Genomic DNA, 21665 nt, shown 5'->3' with positions numbered 1-21665 from the left:
TTAGGGTAGCTTTAGTATTACTAAAACCTTTTAGTTTTTCTTGTCCAAGAAATTCTTTACCTCTCCCTCAATTCTGAATAATAACCTTGTTGGGTAGAGTATTTTAAGCTGAATGTTTATCCCTTTCAGCACTTTGAATATATCATGCCACTGCCTTCTGGCCTGCAAAGTTTCTGCAGAAAAATCAGCTGATAGCTTTAACAGGGGTTCCCTTATTTTATTTTATTTTTTTTCCATAAGTGGGCCTCTCACTGTGTGGCCTCTCCCATTGTGGAACACAGGCTCTGGATGTGCAGGCTCAGTGGCCATGGCTCACAGGCCAAGCTGCTCCATGGCATGTGGGACACGAACCCATGTTCCCTGCATCGGCAGGCAGACTCTCAACCACTGCGCCACCAGGGAAGCCCCAGGGGTTCCCTTTTATATGACTATTTGTTTTTCTCTTCCTGCCTTTAGAATTCTCTCTTTAAAATTTGCCATTTTAATTATGTTATGTCCTGGTCTGGGTCTGTGTGGGCTCATCTTGTTCAGGATCCTCTGTGTTTCCTGTATCTGGATATCTGTTTCCTTCTTTAGGTTTGGGAAATTTTCAGCCATAATTTCATCACATACATTTCCAAACCCACCTCTCTCTTTCTTCTCTTTCTGGGACCCAATGTTGAAAATATTGGTATGCCTCATGTTATCCCAGAGATTCCTTAAAATGTTTTTTAAAGTGGTTTTTTTTTTTTTTTGGATTTTCTTTTTGCTGTGGTGGTCTGGCTGGAACACAGACCCAAATCGCTTCTGATGCACAGCCTGGGTAAGAGCCAGTAATGTCTTCCCTGCTCTGCTCAGATGTCACTATAGGTCTGAGTATACTTTGTCCCTCACAGCTAAGCTCTCCCCTTGGCCTCTGCTTCTCTCACCCTGTAGAGTTTCAGTTCAGGGAAGGTGGAGCCTGTGCTGGCTCTCAGTGTGTGTAGGGGTATGGTCTGTGGTGGTCTGGTCTGGCCACTGTCAGTGGTTGGGACTGCTTCTGGTGTTCTGCCTGTGTAATCACCAGTAATGGCTGCCTCAGTAACTGTTCAAATGCTTCTTTGGGACTGGGTTACCTCATAGCCAAGCTCTTTCCTCAGTTGTGGCAGCCCTCACTTTAGTGTGGAGCTGAGTTGTGAAGTAATCAGGGATGGAACATTTGCTCAGCTCAGGCTATGGCATACACCAGGGCAGTTATGGGAAACTGGACCACCACCCATGTGTTCCCAATGCACCCTCTCCACCCTGCTTCTAGAGCAAGCAAGGATGTGTTCGCTCCTAATGAGCTGAGTCCAGGCTTCCCACAGCCCTCCTGTTAGCCCCACCAGCTCTCTAGCCAGCCAAGGTTGGTTCTCCTCGTATTGGACCCCAGGGTTGGGGCACCTAATATGTGGCTTGAATAGCTCATTTCCCAGGAAGAGTCTCCTCCTGTGTATTCTCCCATTTTCTCTGAATTCCCTCCTAGGGGCACAGGTCCCAACCTGATCACTTCTCTTCCCTTCATACCAATTCCATGTAGCTCTTTCTCAAAGCCTTAGTTGTACAAGACTCTTCCTGCCAGTCTTCAGTCAGTTTTCAGTGAGATTTGTGACACATATAGGTGTATTTTTTATGTGTTTTTAGGGGCAGGTGAGTTCTGCCCCCTCCTACTCCACCATCTTGATCTGACCTCAAGAAATAAGTTTTAATAAATTTCAGTTCAACTATAAGGTTTATGAAATACTACTCCATCCTGAATACAAATCACCCTTATCTGAGATCACCTTGAGTGAGTTTTTGTTTTGTTTGTTTATTTACAAAGGAATTATTTCTGACTAAGATAGAGTTTATTCTATATTATCATGTTTCAATGCTTGCACATATTTGGGTGTTGTAGGCAAAGGAAATGGCCTGAGATAAAGTACTGAGTCATGAAACACTTTGGTCATGTTATTAGGGCTTATAGTGCAAAGCAGGAAGCCACAGAGCTAAAGAACAGCTCAGGAACTGTCTTACTTGCTATCCAAGTTTGATGTTTTATTTTTTTTCCTCTGTATATGATAGGCAGGTATAGACATGGATAAATTTGCATTTTATATAGATCACTTTAGTGGCACTATAGTGGATAACGTGTAAGATTGGCAATGTGTAAGATTGGAATAATATGTAAGATTGGTAATTATAATTGCCAATTATTGGCAATTATAAAGAGAACAGGTTAGTTCAAGGTATATAATATAAAGTAAGAACTGTTGTTTACATATGCCAGAAAAATTATGAACATTATTTTATTTACTCCTCACAAAAACCTTGTGAGATAATTTTGATCAGCTTCTGTTTTATGCGTGATGAAAGCCTTTCACAGTGTAAGTGGCAGCCTAAATATGCATAGCTAGTCTGTGACCAAAACTTATTTTTAATCCAAAATTCTCACTCTTCAAGACCTGCAATATAGAGCTATAGAAGTTTTTAATAATATGTTTTTCCAATTTCCAACAAGATGTCCCAGAGGCCCTCACAGCAGTTGAAAAGTATGCTGAGTGAGTGAGGATTGTTTAATTTTTCAGTGCTTCTGTAGATTCTCTTCAGGGTTCCACTTCTATCTCATTGTTTTACATATTGGGTTTCCACTTAAAATTTCACTTGAGAAGTAAAGAATTAGGTTCAGGATAGGTTTTACAGCTGTTAAAGGAATGAACATATGAATAAGCCTAAAATAAATGGGGTGAGAAAAACACTTGAAATTTACTCACTAAACACTGTGATCTTTAAGCTGTTGCTGAAAAGGAATGCTTTAAAGTAGGCATGCCTTAAAGGATGCTGAGGAATGATCCTTCAGATACTAAATACCTCAAAAAGAAAGGTAGTTAAACTTCCATTCTGAGGGAGGAAACTAATATAGGAGGAAGAGATGAGGACCTGATGGTTAGCATCACTGTTTTTCCTCAGATTGAATCTGAACAATAATTAAAGCCTATCCTTAAAACATTCAGATTCTAAAATGACTAAAATTATACCCGAAGAGTCTGCTTTTGATTGTTTTAAGTAAATTCTGTAGTTCAGCCAATCATTGTGTATGACATAGTCTTTAATAGGAAAATAATTTGCACTGGAAAGTCAAGGATAATTTCAGCTCTAAGAGAAAAACAGTGGCAAGCATAAAAGGGAGAAACTGACACACCTTATTTGCAACTATATTGCATTGTGTTCAGGGCAGCTCTGTATAATAGTAATATTATGTGGGCCACATAGATAATTTGAAATTTTCTAATAGGCACATTTAAAAGCCAAAAAGAAACAGGTGAAATTGTTATAACATTTTATTTAATACAATATATTCAAATTATTATCATTGCAGCATATATCAAATGACAATTATTATTTTTTTTTTTCAAATGACAATTATTAATGAGATATTTCACTAATAGCACATCTTAATCTAGCCATTAAATTTTTATTGGAAATCCTTGATCCATATTGGATTCCATGCAATTTACAATTGCAAATATAGATTCACATACATGAGTCATTCCACACATGTTTAATTGTTTTCCAACAATTAAATTTAGCATCATATTTTACATTTAAATTAATTAAGATTAAGAATATTAAAAATCAGCTTTTCCTCAATCGCACTTGGCACATTCTAAGTGCTCAGGATCCACTTGTGGTCTGTGGCTGTATTTAAAGATCTATAGATGATTCTTGAGTAAAAATGATCAAGGAATGGGGAATGCTAGCAAATTAAACATTTTTGATACCATAGGACATCTGTAAGTTTCATGATTACTATTAAAAAAATATTTTACCTTTTCCAAGCTCATTTTTCTTCCTTGATCCAGCCAAATTATTGGGAGTTTCAAAACTACAATTTTTTTTCAATTATTCTCATTGCTTAATGTAGTATCTCAAGATGCAAGAGGTATAGAAGATTGGAAAGAATGCAGTTTGAAACCAGAAAATGATAGATGATTTTCTGCTAATTACTCCTATTTCTTTTAATAAACCTTGGAACTAAACTTGTTTCTTTATCTTCTCCTCCCTTTCTCCAAGAAGTAAATGATGGCTAGATCACTCTGCCCAATGGAACTATAAGATATTTGGGGGATTCTATTTTAAGAGACTTTCTCCATAAAAAGAATAATACTTTATATTCTTAATTCATATAGCCCTGTGATATTTTAAAATTGACTTTATTTTTTAGAGCAGTTTTAGGTTCATAGAAAAAAAAATGAGAGGAAGACACAGAAATATTCCACATATCCCCTGCCACCTCACTTGCATAGCCTCCCCGGTTATCAACATCCCCCCCAGAGTGGTATATTGATTACAATTAATTAACTTACAGTGATACTTTATAATCACCAAAAACTCATAGTTTACAAGAAAGTTTACTCTTAGCGTGTACACTCTATAGGTTTGGACAAGTGTTTAATGACATGTAACCATCATTATGGTATCATATACTATATTTTCACTGCCATAAAACTCCTCTGTGCTCTGTTTATTCATCACTGACTCCCACCAAACCCTGGCAATCATGGATCTTTTTACTTTCTCCATAGTTTTGCCTTTTCCAGAATGTCATATACTTGGAATCATACAGTGTGTAGCCTTTTAAGATTGGCTTCTTTCATTTATTGATAGATTATTTCTTTTTACCATTGAATAATATTCCTTTATTTGGATGTAGCAAACTTTGTTTAGTCATTCACCTACTGAAAGACATCTTAGTTTCTCCCAAGTTTTGGCAGTTTTGAATAAAGCTTGTATAAACATATATGTACAGGTTATTGTGTGAACATAATTTTTCAACCCCTTTGGGTAAATATCAAGGAGCACACTTGATATATTATGTGGTAAGAGTGTGTTTATTTTTGTGAGAAACTACCAAACTGTTTTCCTAAGTGGTTATCTCATTTTGCATTCCTAGCAGCAGTGAATGAAAGTTCCTATTGCTCTACATCCTCACCAGCATTTGGTATTGTCAGTGTTTTGAACTTTAGCCATTCTAATAGGTAGGTAGTGGCATCTCACTGTTCTTTTAATTTGCATTTCCCTGATGACATATGATGTAGAACATATTTTCATACGCTTATTTTCCATTTGTTTATCTTCTTTGGAAATGCATCTGGAAGATCTTTGGCCAAAGTTTTACACAGGTTGTTTATTTCTTTTATAATTGAGTCCTCCTTTTTTTTTTTTTTTTTTTTCGATAAGCGGGCCTCTCACTGTTGTGGCCTCTCCCGTTGCAGAGCACAGGATCCGGACGCACAGGCTCAGCGGTCATGGCTCACTGGTCCAGCCGCTCCGCGGCATGTGGGATCTTCCCGGACCGGGGAACGAACTCGTGTTCCCTGCATCGGCAGGCGGACTCTCAACCACTGTGCCACCAGGGAAGCCCGAGTCCTCCCATTTTTAATGCACTGCTAGCTAATGCTTTCTTCCTTTGTCCATGGTGGTGGGTGTTATCTGATAGACTATAATTGCAAAATTAAACATGAGGTTCAATTTGGTATAGATAGGAGTTATTATAGTATTCCATTTACTTCTGTATATATTTGAAATTGGCCTAGGTTACTTATCTGGACAAAAGTCATTAACAGAGATGATATCTCAACCCATTCTCTCTGGTCTCTGCTTTGACAATACAAACTTCCTTGTACTGTTAGGTACCACAAAAATTAAGGCACACATTCCTGGAATATAAACTCCCTTCTAGAATTCTTGATTCTTAAGTTTGTTCCTTCAGTTATATAGGTTCTTGTACAGCATATAATTTTCCTCTGTGTGCAATGGCAATGCTTACCTTATTTATAGGTAAAACAATATAGGCAAGAGCAGGAATAAGAATAGCTGACATTTAGACCTCTCCTACTGCATGCCAAGCACCATTTAAATATTTATCTGGAATAACTTGTGAAATATTTACAAAAGGATATGAAAGAGGTAACATTATCTTCACTGTGCTGGTGAGGTATAGAGAGAGGAACACCTTGTACAGTCTCACATATCTGTCAACTGATGGATCCAGGTTTAAACTCGGACAATCTAATTATAGGGCTTGCACTCTATCTGAAGCATTGAGTCCTGATTTACCATATGAACACTGTAACAGACAAAGCCATTCTCTAAATTAGCTGAAGATCTGATTAGAGAGAAACTGGCAACCTATTCGAAATGAACAATTCAAAGACCAGTGCAATTAAACTGAATATTGTGAAATGGTAATGAAAAAGAGTTGATGAACATAAGCAGGCAAAAACTGTAAAGGAAAGCTTTTTGTAAACTTCATACTGAAGTTGAACCTTGAAGGAGGAGTGAAATTTGATTGTAGGAAGGTGCAGAGGTGAGGTTCCAAAGAAAGGTAAAAGACTAATAAAAATATAGAAATGTATGCCTTTTGTGAGATAGTAGGGGAGAACATTTGATTATAGCAGAGCTACTACTTGGGAAAATAGTCAGTTTAAAATAATTAAAATCCAGGTTTCCACTGAACACTTCTTATGGGTACAAAGGCAGCATCCATAGTGTTATCTCTGGATTTTGTCTCTGCCTCAGAATACAGAAGCTCATCTCCCAGCAAATAGTCAGCAATTGCTTCTGGGGATTTACACAAATCTTGTGCTCACGAACAACTGTTGTCTGATCTTATAAGATGCTTGCCATCTTCTTCCTTTCTGAAGACAATTCTATTCCCTCCATCAAATATACAAATACATCACTGTAGTTGTTCCACCTCTCAAGCAAAAATCACAAAACAACAAAAATCCTATTACAGATCAGTAAACGCAAATAGCTCCTGATGAGCCTAGAAACACCTGATATCTGTAGATGGAACACTCGTTAGGCTAAAGCCTGAACTTCAACTGGACTTCTTTTTGTAAGGCCCCTCTTGGCCATTGCCTTGAACAATATAAGCTCTGAGGAACCATTGTTTAATAAAGGAGATCACTGATTCAGACCTAAAAAATGCAGGGCACTATATGGTTTAAATAGGACAAAAAAGGTCACAGAATGTTATAAGTATTCAGAGCAGGACTGGACTATTTGGTTTGAATTAAGATGAGTTAAGTTTATAAAGGTAAGTCACAAATAAATTTGGAAAAAAACTAACTCTAAAGGTTAGCTGGTGACTGTGTATTTGGAAAGCAAGTCATTCCCCAGAAATTTTGAACATGATCCAAGTTGTGCTTTAGCAAATTTCTTTTGGTGTCAGTTAAAAATAATATTAATTTTAATTTAATTTTATTATTATTATTATTGAATAGGTGGGGAAGAAACATTAGTTAAGCAAGATAACTTATACTATTAATGGTCGGAATTTACCATTCTATTATTTGCACAAGGAAATTGTTCCATTTAAGTGTTCAAAGTTAATAGTTCAGGTTTGACAAGTTCATTTTTGGAAATAGTAATTCTGTCATACCTTTGTGTAAGAGAACTTTTGAATAAATTATGTTAACTCTCATCTCTATTTTATTTATGGAGACATAGCCCAAGAAAGGTTTATTGGGTATTTTCCAGTTAGGTTGTGGATCAGACTCTCATAATTTCAATGGATTATATAATATTTCAACATTCACTAAAACTTATGACTATTATTTAACCAGTATATTAAGGTGATGTTTTAATTTGGGAGAATATAGTCCCTATGGCATAATTTAATTTTCCCAAGTCAGTCTGATGAAAAAAGCAATATGTGTTTGCAAAGCTGTCTCAGATATAGGAAAAGGCCCAAATACATGTGAGAATGAAACTAATGTAAGAGTGAGTACTCTTAATGATATTTATTGTGCAGCATAGGCTGATGGCATCATGGCATATTTTCAAAGTAAATACAAACAAAAATGATAAAAAATTACTGAATATTTTCAATATGCAACACATTTACCTTGACATAATAGGAGAATTATATAAAGAAATCTATGATAAGCCCATTTCAAACATTTTTCTGACTTTAGTGAGCATAAAAACTTGATGTGAGGAAAGAATTCACACATATGGAGCAACGAAGAAACTAAATCCAAGTTAAAATCAATAATTGAGCAGAGTACAAGTTCCAGAAAGCACTTTTCAGAAAGTAAATATTTTGGGTGATCAAGGTAGACTTCATAGATGGAGTGGGACTTTAGAAAATTCTCAAAAGTTGAAGAATTGGTAAAGAAGGAAAGGAAGAGTCAAATAAGAGAGGAAAGGAGAAAAGGTGGATAAGAAAGAATACAAAGAGAACTAACTTGTCATAAGCACAAGCAGCACCATAACCTCAAATCCCCAGTGAGGATATGATGATTTTTGAGCTTTGGCAGATTATGTAAATTGTCAAAAGTTATACTGCTAGTGAGTGACTGAGGTAGGATTTGAAATAAGGCTCTTTTTACTAATTACACTAATGTGCAAAGCAGGGAGTGAATTCAAGTGAATATTCATGAAGTATACTTTCAAGCTCACATAGCATTAGTATCATATAAATATATATGCATAAATACACCAACATATTATTAAGGGTTACAATAGGAATTTAATGTTTATGCTCACTTTATAACAAATATATAGAGACAGAGATAATAGATCAAGATATGTTATTAATATGCTAAAAAGCAAAATAATTGTGTATATCAACCTTATAAATATGGATACAGAGAAAGTGTTGAAGAACATAACAAAACAATTGTAAACATTTTTAGCATAAGAAAAGCAAGACACAAGACACTAATTATACTGGTGAAAGAATTTCATGAAAAAGAAAAGTTCTTTATGATTGGATGATGATCATAAGATTATAAAATTAACTTAGAGCAAAAAGCAAACTAACAAAAAGAAAGCAAATGCCTATTTGTAGAAGGTTGCTCTAATTTACTGTTACATGAAAATGCTGAACTTACTTTTCACATCCTTGGAGGACCTATTTAGGGGTTTTAAACAATGAATAAGACCCATTCTTTTAACTTACTATAGAAAAGACACACATCTTTATCCTTGGAGGTGACTTTGAATAGTGAGAATACTCAAAGCAAATAAACAGGATGTAGAGAAAAATAACATGATTAATATTTCACTTCTCAAAAATTAACAAACCTGTGAAGAGTAAAGAACAAGGGGTAAAATGCATATTATCAGTATTGCAAATAGACCACATGCTTCATAAATACTTGGATAACAAAGTTAAATAAAGGCTATTTATATTCATAACTAAGGTGCCATCAGCCTCCAGAGACTCATATAACTTATTTCCTGATGGAATTTTTTTTTTCAAAAAATGCTGACAGGACATTTTCAATGGAAAACATGAGATCCTAAGGCATGGTTTGGAATGAAGCAGTAAAACATAGAAACAACTTATAATTAACGTGAATACTGAGTTAGAGAGAGCTTCAAGGGAGAGAGAAGGGAATCAAGCAACATGTTTGAGCAGGGATGGGTTGAAGTTTGCTAGAGAACAAATTTTATCAAAGAGAAATTACCACCCTGGGAGTGATTAAAAGATTTTGAAGAACAAGTACATCTAATATTAAACTTTAAAAGTAGTGTTTAATTACAGCCTAATAGCAATGGAGTATACTCCACATACTCATACCTTGTTAAGTTGGGAATTTTTGAGGGATTATGGTCCAAATTTATGCTCAGGCTTTAGAAGTAAAATTCAAGTGTGAATGGGAGGTCAACAAGAAGAGGGAAATGTAAACCAGAGAATGTAAGCTTCTGCAGATTTGCAGAAATCTAGGAAAGGATTTGGACTTCTCCCTAGATATAAAAAGGAGGTTAAAGAAAATTGCATGTAAATCTCAAAGGTGGTCTTTAAGCTGTCATATAGGTTATATTTGAATAGAGAAAAAAATAAATATGTACATCCATCTCTTCATCCATATATCTACCTAAGGTCATTCAAGAGGAGGCTAATTCCAAATCTTTCAAAAAGTAATTATAGCTTCATTTGTTAACTTATTCAGGAAAATATAATTATAATGAACATTTGTACTTGTTATAACAAACTAGCATTTAATCCAGGGACCTTCTGTGTGCACTGTCCAACTTAATCTTCATTCTCATCTTGTAAATTATACTTTACTCTATTTTTCCTTTGAGGAAGTGAAGCTCAGAATGGCTAAGTGTCATGACTAATATAAATGGTAAATTTGGGGATCAAACTGAGGTCCCCTGATATTAAAATCTGTATTTTTACAGCCATCACACTTGCCTCTCCTGATGTTCTATTTGGCCTCTCTTTCCTTTATTTTTTATAGAACAAGATTTGATTAACCTTAGGGAGAACTACAGAGTAACCACTTACCCTCCACCTCCAGGTCTGTGTTATTTCTTGATTGTAGTTTGACTGTCATCTGGATGCCTAGGACATCCTGAACTATTCTCTAACTCAAGTCCACCTTTTTTTCAAAATTGCCAGTGTCTTTGACTTTCCTATCCAGGATATCTTGCTTCTGAAAACAAACCTTTCATCACCCTGAGGACTTATTATCTGCTTATTGAGTCGAGTATTAACCTCTAGCAGTTACCTTATGCATTAATGAGAGAAATAATAAATTAAGCAGAAGGTGCTTAAATCCCTCTTAGACCATTCCCTTTCATATAATATATATTTTATACATATTACCTAACATTGGCCTTCAGATTTTTTTTAAATACAAGGAGTTGACAGTTTAATGAGGCACGTTGAGTCTTCTTTCAAGTTCTGGAAACTATATAGATAGAGGCTTCCAACAAATGACCATCACCCTTAACCTTGGGCACTTCTGGGTGGCTAAGGGTTACATCTTTCTGTGGTTATTAGGGCAAACAAATCCAAAACAAATCAAACGATGCACTCTAATTGCAATGACATGTTCATTAAATATGACCTACTTTCTGGATGATCCACTCTTTTCCATTTTAACTTAAAAATTTCCAAAACTATTTGAAAAAATTACATGTATTATGGTTATCACAGGTGATGAAGTAAATGTAAGGTAGATTTTCATAAAGTTCTGAGGATATGACATTTAGAAGTTAACTTTTAATATATCTGAAATATAGTAAAATAGAGCCTAAATGTATGATTGTGAGAGCTATGCCACATGTCTGTTTTATGTAGAAATCATTCTAACACAGTTTTTACTAGTAGAAATACAAATTAGTAGAAGACATTCTAGAACACTTCATTTATATGAGCTTTAGTAAATATGTTCTATGGAATTTTAATTCCATAAATTAATTTGAAAGGGCTTAGTATGGAATATATTCTTGAAGGGAGGAAAATAACTTGCCATGCTATCGAAAAATACTAGAGGGCAATAGATAAATTAATCACCGTGATAAAATGTCAAAGAATATGAGGCAGAATCAGTGCTGCTAGGGTCGCTATGAAGTCAGGTGTTATTTAATATCTTCATTAAAGCCTTGGAAAAGAGAATTAATTGACATTGGGAATTGAAGTAGCTCCTTCTGCACAAAATTATTTAGATAACACAAATGCTAGTGTTGAATTATTATATACCCATTTATTTTCAAAAGTAGAAGAATGGCACACCTATTTCATAAGAAATTTTCCAGAGCTAAGTAGCTGGATTTAAATACCAGTTATTAAAATTTCCATTTGAAATCGTAAGGGAGGCAAAATTTTACCTCTACACTCTGGGTTTTTCAACTGGGTCTGAGAATTAAACTGACAATAAACAGATTAACAAGGGAAGCATACACACTTAAGTAAGTTTTTCATGACACCAGAGCCCTCAAAAGGAAACGAAGACTCCAAGAAATGGTGAAACCTGCAAAGACCGACAATTGTGGAAAAGTAACTAAATTATGAGGCAGCTAAAGGAAGATACAAATTATTTTACCAAGGCCTATTTGTACAGAATTCTCTCAGTTTAAATTTCTTATCCTTAATGATAAAAATGTTACTTTCCTTATGGTACAGGAAGGACAACTTTCATATGGGAATTTCATCTCTTGCTTTTTTTAAAAGAAGGAAGATCAGTGTTTTTCTTCTATTTGCTGTTTTTTAAGTAACTTTAACTCAAAATAGTCAACATGCCAGAGTGGCATATTTGGGGGTGGTATATTCTGCCACCCTTTAATATCAAGTTTCATTTGTTTAAATTTCCCAGAGGTATTAAAATGATTCTGTGTTAGTGGTCCACAATATACCAAGTATATCTTATTTGATGATGGAAAAGAGGACAGTGACATGCCTATGTGTTTCATTCAAATTTCCATACTCATTTCCTGTCACACAAGTTTGCTGTATATTATACCTACCTGATCCAAACCCAATGATGGCAAAATGATGAAATTTTACAAAATAATTGCAAACAGACACCAATGTATACTTTAAAACAACAGAACTCGCAGAAAGAAAGAATTGATTCATCTGAATAATTCCATATGATATATGTGTATTTAACGTCTACTAAACACCTGGCCCAATATCATGCACCAAAAACAGGAAGAGATACAACCATTCTTCCCTTAAGTGAAAATGACTTCTGACCAGTAAGAAAAGAAAAATGATGAAGGACTTAATTAGAGGGGTAGAAATTGCTGCCTTGACATTTTTTGCTTACTCATTCATTTTCCAACTAATCACTTCTTTGGTCTATAGGATCCTTCTGGAAAAATAGACTGGCTCTTCAGACTGCTCTTTGTGGTCTTGAAAAAAAGCATTTTCCTGAGTGCTGCAAGAAATCTGTTTACTATTCTCAGGAATTTATACGCCAGCCATGGACAGAGCTAACTTTCGAATGTGAATGAAGTAAATCATCTCCTTGGAATTTGACCAAATTCTTCAGTTGTTTTTTATCTTAATTAATGTACAAAGAAAAATGTACATAAACCTACAACAATTACAAAGAGCTACACAGGTATACATATTGCATTGAGTGACATTGAGATTCCTTACAGAGTTTTTCCCTCCTCTCAGACAATACTGCAGTCTATATTATTACTTCTTATTTCTATGGAATAAATTTGCAAAAGTGGAAACTATTTTAATAATTATGGTCATAAGGCAATCCAAGAATTTTAAAAATATACATAATGCACATTTTATTAGCATTGAATGAAAATGTCATGATTTTTTCCCCTGGAATCTCCAGAAGCAATGAGTTTATCACTCCTTTTATTATAGTCTTTTTGTGAATCAGAAGATGGGAAGTGGAACTTTTAATTCAGTTTTCATTTCTCTAGCTTTAGTGACTGTTTTCCTCTCCACTTTGGTGACAGCCTATTTATATGTTTTTCCCCTATTTTTCTACTGTCCTTCTTTTGTCTTTTTTCTAATTTTACAAACTTTTAATTAAACTTATAGTTATGCACTTGTTATATGCATTGCCAATATTTTATTACTATCTATTATTTACATTGTTATTTCCAAGAATGGTAGATTGTGTTACATCAAGTTTAAATGTTTGTAATCACATATTATTAGCTCCTTGAAGCAATGTTTCTCTCTTAGGGAAATAAAAGAGTCCTGGTAACAAATGATCCCTCCATACTAATAGAGAAATAAGAGAGAACATAATTCTAATATTGACAGGACATTATCAACGTTACATGCATATAAGGTAGCACTAAAACAACTACAAAGTTTGGACAGAATTTCACAAAAATTTACACAGAAAACTAGAAGAGAGAAGAATGAAAACTTCTTTGACATACTTTGAGATTGTCTTATGTATAGCTTGTGAGACACCTTTGAATTATTCTGGAGGGTTCCCAAGGTCAGATGGTCCATGGACTTGCATTGTAAGATCAAAAGGTCAAAATTTTGTATTGGATCTATTATGTTCTTAGGGAGACCCCCTAAACAGGGGAGAATGGGTAGGCAGCAGCCTCACTTCTCATCATTTTCCCCTAAGAGTTTCAAAGATGTATTCTAAATAACTGAATTTTGATGCCATAAATTATTCATTTCCTTTCTCATTCATTCATTCCTAAACTGTTGCCTATGTAGACATGACTCTATTTAAATAATGGTAATTGTTATACATTGGTCACATTTCTTAGGAAAAGAAAGATACTTTAACAAATATCATAACAATAAGTTGAAATAAGCAAATATTATTTGTGTAATGATTATTCCAAATTATTAAAAATCCTAATTTTTAATAGATAATAATGAGAGACAAGGAAAGTTGATGGCTTGAAAATTGTTGTGCTATGATAAAGAAACATGTGATTTTAACATAGTCACTGTCACAAATTACCCTTCTAAATGTAGGCAAGGGATTTGAGCATTTAAGGAATTATGAATTATTGAAAAGTGCTCAGTGCTAAATTGGCTAAGAGTGTCTGTTAAGTGAGCAATCAGGGACTCTGTCACACAAAATAGCTCAGCACCAAAAGTGAATTATTTTCAAAAGTGAAATTGAAGAGTCAGTTGAGTTGCAGACAATTGCACATCTTCTGCCAACACATTCTTTTCAATGACTAAGAAAATCATGCTGGGAAATGAATGAGTTGCTTCAAGACAATCTTAGAAACTGTTTCAACAAAATGAGCATGACAGGTTTCTTTTTCTGTGATTAAAATTTATCATAAAATAATTCATCTTATATGGTGTAAAGATATTACACAAAGTTTTAGTGTTTTTGATCATGAAAGATCACGGCTATAAATTGTCTTTCAAATTAATTGTAGCCTGTACAACTTAAAATCCTCAGCACTATTAACACTTATAGGGGTAAAGAAGTAACTAATAATGCAGTGACTTAATATTGTAAATACTTTCTTTAATAGCAGTTTAAAAGTGATATACATTCTTATTGAAGTAGATTGCCAGGAAATAGTGAGGTGGGAATATAACAATAAAATATACATATATACAAAGGCATAAAGAAAGCTGAAATGAAGCAATCACCAGAATAACTTTGTCCCTGAATAGCTTGGGGACCAGGCCAATCTTTGCCAGTGTTATCAGTGAAGACACTAAAAGGTGTGTGTGTGTGTGTGTGTGTGTGTGTGAGAGAGAGAGAGAGAGAGAGAGAGAGAGAGAGAGAGAGAGATAAGGCAAAAATGGGGGCACTTAGCTATCACTAAGGGAATTCATTATCGTATTGTCAAAGTAATCCTGGGCCAAGAGGGAAAATGATTTAATTAAAATAGAAAGGTTGAAAGTCAGGGAAGCAGATCAATCAGTGGGTCAAATTAGATAAATTACAGAGAAGAAAATTTATAAAACAAGCAAATGATGGTAAGAGTGATATACATTAAAGTTGGGGAAATAATTCTTCCAGTGTCATCTATCATCTGGAATCACTTTTGCACAGGTGAATCATAATTTCTTAAAGTGACTTCATGACCCTGGGAATGTTTCACCCATGTAATTACACAAACCTTTTCAAGGATAAGTACTTCATAAGGCTTATGGATGGCAAGTCTGCTGCTCTCCTACAGCTGTATACTTTTGAGGACTAAGTCTTCATTATTAAATTCTTATATTGAAATGGTAAACCCTGATTTCCTCATTAAATTTGATATGTGCACATCTTGATGCTATAGATATATAATTTTGTGCAATTTAATTTTTAAAATTCTTAATTTATACAATAAAACTCAATTTTATATAAAAGTTGCCATTTACTAAGAACCCTATATGTTTTAGGAACTTTATGTGCCTTTCTGCTTTCTTATAGAAGAACATATTACAATATGAGAGAACTAAAGTTCAGGTAGATGAAATCTCTTGTCTAGAATCATAAACTGTAAAAGGGCTGTCCCAGGTCTGTGTGTCTCCAAAGCTTAGGTTCTTGACTTGGTTTATTTTGTCATGCCATTATTGGTGTTATTGACATTACTGATAGACATGTAGATTAAAAGTATAAAGAGATTCAGAAAGTTTTGGTGTAAATTCTCAGAGAAAAATGCAGACCAGGCAATTAGGGATATAGAAAATCATTCCCAAACTTCTGAGATAAACTTTAGACTTTGTGGGGAACAAAATGGCTCAATAACAAGACCATCAAAGAATGTCCTTTGTTGGGCTCTGTGTCATGTCAGAGTCGAGCCTGGGATATAATTGCCTGCATTATTGTTCTCTCTTTTTCCTTTAAATCCTGTCTTTGTGAGGCCTTCACAGCTCATAGGCTAACCCTGTGTTCAGAAATATAATTCCAAGATCAAAATTAGGGTTACCAATTTGTCCTCTTTTACCTGGGTTGGTCCCTGTTTGCCTGAGACTTTTTCTGTTTTAGCAATAAAATTTCCACCTGAGATACAATATTAGGAGAGGTGAGTGAAGATCAACTTCCAAATGGAACACATCCTAAAGAGGATGTGTGAAGATTTCAAATTCACATGGTTCAAATTGGTGACCGCTCACAAATAAGATGTAATACTTTTGACTTACATTATTCTACAATGAAGTAAACAAATAGAATCATAGATAAAGAATAATTTAATTTCAAACCTATCAAAAACTATGTTTCTCACACTCTTGTTTATATTAAGAAACAAACTGCTCAGACCATGAACTTAGATTTGAAAGATAGAGCTTTGTCCGTAAATAACTGAAGTTTCAAGAATCCCTCCCCACTTCAGAGTTTTCTAACCATAACTTTTAAAAAATGTAAATATTTCTAAAACATAATATTACGATTGCAATATTTTAGTGTGTGTGTGAAGCTACAGTATCAATTTCTCCATGGCAAGAAAACAAAATAAAATCACAAGTGTTTTTAGAATGTTGGAAATCTATGGAAGAGACAGGGAAGGAAAAGAAAACATAATCAAGACAGTCAGCACATATCTTTGATAAAATTTGAAGGGATGTTTTAGAAGAAAAGTATTCCTATTTATTGGACATGGACACATTCATAAATTTAGATACTTACCCAGGATTTAAAGATCTAGAGATATCCAAAGAAATTTGGGAACTTAAAGTCATGAAGAGAGAATAAGAGTCCTTTCTCTGAAGGTGTCTCTTTTATCCTGCTTTTACATATTCCCTTTTGCATTTTGTGGATCAAAGCAACATTATTGGTTAACTCTATCAAAAACTCCTAATCCTAGTCAGCAGGAACATGTTTCATTGTAGAAGGTAGAGCAGAAATGTATGATGTTATTAACTGCAGTGTTTTCATGGTATCTCAGAGGCACCAGTTGATACTTAGTAAACACCCCCATGTAAAGTTTGTGTATCTTTTTAATAAATAAAGAATTTGTAATATTCTACTGAATTTTTTATTTCTCTCAAGCCATTCAATTTCTAAAAGCAGTAATATTTGCATAACTTTCTTTAGTTCTCTATTTTATCATCAGCAGTTTGAGATATCTGGGTACTTCTTATTAAATACACATATTTGCATATACACATTATCATCCAATCATTGTATGCATTTTAAACAAAATAAAACTGAAAAGCAAAAGACAAAATAATTTTATTTCTTATAAATAAAAATGGCACCCCATGAATTATGATTTGTTTTGTGGCATGCTTTCTCCATTTAACAGTGTATGTTGAACCTTTTCTCAAGCCAACAGCACATATATACATGCATACACAGATGGGAGACTGAATGGATTGGGTACCTAGAGTATGAATGCCTAGCAGCATTGAAGCACCATCTGTGACTTGTGGTCTTGAATTTAAAGTGAGACCAATCAATGTGGTTGTGTTTTGACACTAGTCACAGAATAACACATATATTAAGATGATGAATCCATTGTTAGATATGATAATGACAAGTGTAGTCTATGCCTTAAGTGGTGTGGAAGATATGATTACTGGAAGAGATGAGCTCAAGTATTTGAGGAGCATAAACACAGGAAGGATCATCTATGTGTGATTTGAAACTTAGAATTAACTAAGATGCTAGTCTTGGTGAACCAATGGACATCATTTTCAATAGATTAAGGGGACTTACTTACCTGCTTGTTTTCATTTGATAACTACATTCAGGGGTAGTGGGTGATGTAATATATTAACATAAGTTTCAGAACTAGTATTTCATGGATGAGAAGAGAGGAAATAAGAATGATCTATAAACAGAAATAGAATTTACCTACCCCACTTCTAGATTCAACAGTACTAAAGATGTAGGAAAAGAAAACAAAATAAAAGAAACAAACAAAATAAGCTCCCTTGAGGTGGTGGAAGGCAAAGCCACATCTTTTCTTGAGATATGATAAGATATTTTCTACCTCTCAGGCACTGATGATCTCATGACTTTCCTCCTTTCTGGAATTAATTAGTTCATCCATTTATTAATTTATTTAAAAATATTGAATATCTGGTAAGTGATAGAATCTGGGTATGCAACGGTGAACAAATGAAATGTTATTGATCCATGTGGAGTGGCACACCAATGTTGGAGAGAGTTAATAGAGAAGTTAACAGCTAAATATAACTCTGATGAGTAATAAGGGCTATGAAGAACAGTAGAGCAAAGCATTGGAAAAGAGTAAGAAAGAAAACAGCTATCTATACAATGTAGTCACAGAAAGCCTTTGAAAGTCTGACATATGAGAGAAATCAGAATGAGGTAAGAAAGCAAATCCCAGTAAAATCTGGAGTAATATGAATCGAGCACAAGGAACAAGTTTGAAGTACTATGGCCCTGTGGTGGAAATAAAGTGGAGTAGTTAGAAAATACATGGCTAATGTGTGATGGTAAAAGATTAAGTCAAAATGGTCATGAGATACCAGATCATGTACTCTTGTCAAAGAGAAATTGCACCAGATAATTGTTTTAAACAGCAAAGAAGTCTTTATTCAAAACTATTGCAGTGGTGGAGAGACATCCAACTCAACTCCACTGAAACATAAAATGGGATAGTTTGTAAGTACAAGGGTGAGCTAACAGCTTAGTACTGGAAGTGGTTGGGGGGCATTGGTCAATGTTATCAGGCTGTCTGTGTTTTCTCATTGACACTTATGGAAGTATGGCTTCTACCTTCATACAGAGACAGAGACTGGTTCTTCCTGATGATTGAATATTCAGTTCCTTGGAAAAGGTATTCCTAAGTAGTTAAATTGTCAGGAGGCTGGGAGAAGATTTATATGTCAAAGGGGCAGAGAAATAATTTACAGTAACACATTTTTAAACAAATAAATGCTCTAAAAAAAGGGAGGTTAGGGGCCTATTGTCAGGAAGAGGGATGCATAAAGTATGGTCAAGCTGAGGGGAGAGATAAAGTGTCTTGGTCAGCCTTACATGCTGTGTAAAGACTTTGATCATATTTGGAATGTGATGAAAAGGCACTGGAAGCTTTGCTATAAGGAAGAGATGTGTAATTTATATTTAAAAAATCTAACTGTGAGAACAATAGGAAAAACTAACTGTAGGGGAAATGGTGGAAATAGAGAAGTTGTTTTTGTACAGAAATTCAGATGAGAGAGGAAGGAGTCTTAAACTAAGGTTGTAGAAATGAACATTATTATGTAGAGATGACAAGATTTGCTAATGGACTATATACATATTATACACAAGTAAGAGGAGCTGATGACTCTTATGTCTTGACCTAAGGAACAGAGTTAATGTAGTGCCATTAAATAGTGAAAGATTCATGCAGAGTCAAAAAGTGTCTTATTTGAATTGAGTTTTTAAAAGATACATTGCAAATATGTGGAAATTCATAGGAAAAACTATAGTGAATGCCATTTTATTCACCATGTATCTTTTCCAAATCATGTTTCTTCCATATTTCCTTCAGATTTGCTTTTCATAATAATTTTTTCAGATAAGTTTAAAGCCTACTGTTTACCAAGTACATGATCCCATTTCCACCCTTTCTTTTTCAGACATATCTACTTTACTGAAATTGGTGGTTATTTCCATACAGACTTTAATATATTTGTGAATTATTTATGTCTGAACAAAGATGATATAGTTTATCAGGAATTTTATATATATATAGTTCCTACTCCATTTATTATTATAAAATTTGATTTTTCTGATTTAATATTATGGTCTAAGATGTTTACATTTTGACATGACACATATGGCTCTAGTTCATTCGACTGCTACATGCATTCTGTTTTATAATATACCATAGTTTTTTTTTTAATTTTTATTATTCTTTCTGGATTTCCAACTCCATTTCTGTCATTAACACAGGACAAGGAATACACATGATGATATGATGATATGTTCTTTGTAAATAAAAAGTAATTTTCTTTCAAATACACTGAGAAGAGCACCTGGTGGTCCAATATGGCCAACGTGTTCTTTAAAGTGTCTGCACCAGTCTATAAAGCTCCTTTAGCACCACATCTTTAACAATTCCATCACACATTTAAGAAAAAACTGTCCATTATAATAGATGTGAAATTGTATGCCACGGTTTTAAAACATATTTTTTGTGGTTGTGAAGTTAAGTATCGACTCATGTTTATTGGTCATCTCAGGAGCTGCAAATTTTGAGATGCCTTCCAAGTGGACATATTGAGTAGGCAGGTGCTATAAAGAGTCTAGAGGTCAGAGGAAAGGTTTCAGGTAAAATTACAAATTTGGGAATCATAAGCCAATAGAGGGCAGTTAATGACATTTGAAGAGATGACAAAATTTAGGAAATGAGTGTAGATAGAGGAGAATACCAAAGACCTATTTGTAGACACTCCAATATTTAGAAGTTGAGAAGAGGAGAAACCAGTAAAACAGATTAATAAACAGTGGCCAATGTGTTAGGAAGAAAACCAGGAGTGTGTGGTGTCCCAGAAGCCAATTTAAAAATTGATTTGTGAAGTAGGAGGTAAAAGATTGTGCCAAATGTTCTTTAGCAAGATGAAGACCAAAAGTGTTTTCCCTCCCACCACTTTGAACAGCTTGATCTTTCTCCTTCCTAAGGTTGGGGTTTAAATATGGCATCCTCAGGCATTTTTCTTGCTCATCCTGTCCAAACAGCAACAATCTTAATTTAGTACCCTGCTTTTGGACATCACAGTAGTAATGAAAATTTATCACTCTTTCATTGATTTACTTGTTTTAACTGTCTGCTTGCTCATTAGACTATAAGTTGCAAGAAAGAGATAAAAATCAATTTTGTTCAAAACAGTATCCCCCATATAGCTTATGCTGCCCATAAAAGGTAACAAATATTTGTTGATGAAATAAATTACTAAATATCATATTGGTTATACATTTTTCAGGTTCTTCCAAATATTCTTAATTTTGAATCATATTGATTTTTTCTGCTATGAAAATAGACATTTAAAAATGTCTTAATTGGAACAGAACCATATTTTGCTGTTTCAATTCCACATGGTTGTTTTTCTGTTTTTCTCTAACAATAATCCCCTAAATTCTCATTGTGAAGAGAAGAATGCCATCCAAATTCATAAACAAGCTACGCCTTGGATAATGCTCTTCTATTTCAATATCACAACCAAAAATTATGATGCTATCATCACTGCTAACAAGATCTCTGTTGAAGATTTTATTTCACATGCTGGAAGGAACCTGGAGTTGACAAACCCAGAAATGATAAAACCACATGCCAAACATTGTAAGAGAATTTCAGTTCACACACATAGTCTTTTATCTGGACTTTATAAATTGACAGGCCAAGGTTATAAGAATTTAGATTGAAGACCTAAGTGAAGAGCATACACTAAGTGGTAAGTTAAACATTTAAATTGAAAAATCTCTTATTTGCCCTCTCCTCCATACTCCAACAATATAGTTGGTCTACCTCCATACTAAAGAGGAAGTTCCTAAAACAAACTTAAGGTTACC

Source organism: Stenella coeruleoalba, assembly GCF_951394435.1.
Source record: "Stenella coeruleoalba genome assembly, chromosome: 13".
NCBI classification, from domain to species: domain Eukaryota; kingdom Metazoa; phylum Chordata; class Mammalia; order Artiodactyla; family Delphinidae; genus Stenella; species Stenella coeruleoalba.
Note: the sequence above shows the minus strand (reverse complement) of the source record.